This window comes from Halichoerus grypus, chromosome 7 (assembly GCF_964656455.1).
Source record: "Halichoerus grypus chromosome 7, mHalGry1.hap1.1, whole genome shotgun sequence".
Lineage (NCBI taxonomy): Eukaryota > Metazoa > Chordata > Mammalia > Carnivora > Phocidae > Halichoerus > Halichoerus grypus.
In genome coordinates, this window is record NC_135718.1 from 66709483 (window position 1) to 66713151 (window position 3669).

The following is a 3669-nucleotide window of genomic DNA, read 5'->3' on the forward strand; positions in this document are numbered from 1 at the left end:
ATTTTTATTTTTTTATCTCTGCATTTCAGTTTGGGAATTTCTATTGACATTTCTTCAAGTTCACTGATTCTTCCCTTGGCCATGTCCAGTCTATTGATGAGCCCCTCAAAGGCATTTTTCATTTCTGTTAGAGTGGTTTTCATTTATAGAATTCATTTTGATTATTTCTTAGGATTTCCATCTCTCTGCTTACATTACCCATCTGTTCTTGCCTGATATCTCCTTTTTCTGTTAGGGACCTTAGCATATTAATCATAGTTGCTTTAAATTTCTGACCTGATAATTCTATCTCTGCCATACCTGATTGTGTTTCTAATGCTTGCTCTTGTTTTTTCAAACCGTGCTTTTAGTCTTTCAGTAAGGCTTGTAATTTTTTGGTGAAAACCAGACAGGATGTACTAAGTAAAAGGAACTGAAGTAGATAGGCCTTTAGTGTGAGGTTTTATGTTTGTTTGGCTAGGAGTTAGGCTGTATTTACTGTTTACTATTGCCGTAGGTGCCACAAGCTAAAATTGCCTCTGGTGTCCTCGTTTTTGTCTCCCCTGTATGTTCATGCTTCGGTTTCCATAAAGTCTTCTTAAACAAGGTCAGACACATGACAGTCCTGCTGTTGTATTCCCCGGATATTATACAGGAGCATGACTGATATGGTGGTGAGGTGTAGGAGAGGGGAGAGGTCTATGGTTTTATGATTAGGTCTCAGTCTTTTAATAAGCCTGAGCCCTGGACTGTGATCTTCACAAGAGCTTCTCAGTTGTCCCCCTACCCCTGCAACTTGCATGGAATAGGATGGCTAGAGGGGGCTGGAGTTGGGTGTTTTCCCTCCCCCAAGTTGGTTAGGCCCCAGTAGGTTAGTAGTTTCTCTTGAGGGCAGACCTTATTAAGAAGGACAGAATGCTCTGGCATATTTCAGAATGGTTACATCTCCCCTCCTCCTACCAGAAGCCCAAGGGATTTTTCTCTAATCTTCGCTGTGAGAACCTGATAGGCCTCATGGAAGTAAAACTCACAAAAAGGGGGACCCCTTCCAAATCCTGAGTTCCCCCAGGAGTTTTTAACTTTCAGACTTGTCCAAGTCTCAGACTGGAGTTTCTAGCAATTCATCAATTAAAGTTTGGCTTTTCCTACACCAATAACTGGTTCCCACCGAGATTTCTGTTTCTAAGCTACTGGTCCAGTGAGTTGTGATCCTCTGCCAATAAGCTGTGATTCCATCTGCCTGTCTGTCTCCCCAGTTTGGGAGGCAGGTGATTAGCTTATGACTTTAGTTCTCTAATAGATCTAAGAAGAGTTGTTGATTTTCAGTTTGTTCAGCTTTTTCTTTGTCATGAACACAGGAGTGACAACTTCCAAATGTACCAGATCAGCATCTTTTCTTACTATTTTATCACCTGAATCCTGTCCTTTGGCAGAGCCTTTTCTCAGGGGGTCATTCTGATATTGGAGACTACCTGGTGTTTTTGCAACCCCAAATCGACAAACTACTTTTGCATTTATAGTGTGGCTTTGGGCCTTGGGTGCCCACCTCTTCCTACCCCCACCCTAGAGGGCTAGACCAGACAGGTGATTCTCATGGGGGTTGCTAAAGCAAGCCTACTTGCCCTTGTTTTGTTATATGCCCTTAAAAACTTAGTAACTTGAAGTTTTGATGGTTCACAACTCAGTCATCACTAATTCAGATCAGCCCATCTCACTATTAATCTGAATTTGAGAAATGTCATTTACCTCCCATTTACAGTGTATCATTATTTAGGGAGTCCCAGGAACAAGTGAGGACAGCATGGCCCAGATATCTAAGTATAGGGCCGTTCTTGTCCTGCCTAAGACCCATAATCCAAACCAGGCACCTATTTCTTCTTTAGTTTATCTCTTTAAGATAGGCATAAGTTTTGCTGACTGGTTTTATTCCCTCCCCTTTGCCCCAAACTACTATGATGAGTTATTATCATCGAGTTGAAATTGCAGGGGTAGGAGACAAAAGAGTGTTCCATGGAGTAACTTAGTGTTACTTCCTGAGTTTTATCATTATGATAATCACCTGCTCTAACTGCTCCGGGGAGTAGGAAAACATGAAACAGATTAATAAACTATATACCTCAAATTTTATTTAGTAATCAGGAAAATAGAAACTAGCATCATGAGGCACTATCTTACACCATCAATGGGGGGGGGGGGTGCAGGTGCCTGCAGGGAAGAGAAGCAGCACCATCTGTTCATACAATCCTTTTGTATGACAATTGAGGGATGTCTGTTAATATGGAAGAGGTGTGCTCTCACGCTCTTGGGGCCAGTGATTCTGCTTGTTACACATGTGTGTGGGAGACTTAGAACGTTCATCACCATACTATTTGTGACAAGTTGAAAAATGGGTGAACAACTTGTGGAGAATGTTACATGGACTTTCCATCAGCAGTGACAGTAGGTGAGCTAGAACTCCTTGTACTAACACGGATAAATCTCAAAGACAAAATCAGTTCAAAAAGCAAGTTGCGTGCACCATATACAAAAATTAATTCAAAATTTATTAAAGACCTAAATATAAGACCTGAAACTATAAAACTCCTAGAAGAAAACAGGGAGGAAGCTCAATGACATTGGATTTAATAAGGATTTCTTAGATATAACACCAAAAGCACAGGCAACAAAAGCAAAAATAGACAAATGGGACCACATCAAACTTAAAATTTTCTGTGAACAACAAAAAATCAACAGAGTGAAAAGGCAACCATATAGAGAAAAGATGTGCAAACCATTTATCTGATAAAAAGTTAATATCCAGAATATAAAAAGAACTCCTATAACTCAATAACAAAAAAAACAAATAACCCAATTTAAAAATGGGCAAAGAATTTGAATAGACAATTCTCCAAAGGTATACAAATGTCTAACAAGCACATGAAAAGATACTCAAACTCCCTAATCATCAGGGAAATGTAAACCAAAACCACAATGAGATATCACCTCACACGCGTTAGGATGGCCACTACCCAAAACACAGAAAATAACAAGTGTTAGCTAGGATGAGGAGAAATTGGAATGTTTGTGCACTGTTGGTGGTAACGTAAAATGGTGTAGCTGCTAGGGAAAACAGTACGGAGTTTCCTGAAAAAATTCAAAATAAAATTATCATATGATCCAACAATCCCACTGCTGGGTGTGTATACAAAAAAATATTAAAAAGGATCTCAAAAAGATGTTTGCATACCCATGTTCGTGGCAGCAGTGTTCATGATAGCCAAGAGGTGGAGGCAACTTAAATGTCCATGAATGGTGCTCACTTCGGCAGCACATATACTAAAAATTGGAACAATACGGAGAAGATTAGCATGGCCCCTGAGCAAGGATGACACACAAATTTGTGAAGCGTTCCATGTTTTTGTAACAATAGTGTCAACTATATTCAAATAAAAAATTAAAATTAAATAAATAAAAATAAAAATAAACTGTTGAGAGAAAAAAAATGTCCATGAATGGATTAATAGATAAACAAAATGCAGCACATACATACAATGGAATATCATTCAGCCATAAAAGGAAAGAACTTCACATGTGCTACAACATGGATGAACTTTGAGGACATTATGTGAGTGAAATAAGGCAGTCACAAAAATACTCAATGATTCCATTTATATGAAGTATCCAAAGCAGTCAACTTTGTAAAATGTAGAA

At 38.9% G+C, this 3669-nt stretch overlaps 1 non-coding gene across 1 annotated transcript; it reads left to right on the forward strand.

The window, feature by feature from the left end:
- The first annotated feature begins 3270 nt into the window (after positions 1-3270).
- Positions 3271-3378, forward strand: LOC118555299 (U6 spliceosomal RNA). The gene has a single exon (XR_004926896.1). It is a non-coding gene; the product is annotated as a U6 spliceosomal RNA (small nuclear RNA).
- Positions 3379-3669: the final 291 nt, after the last annotated feature.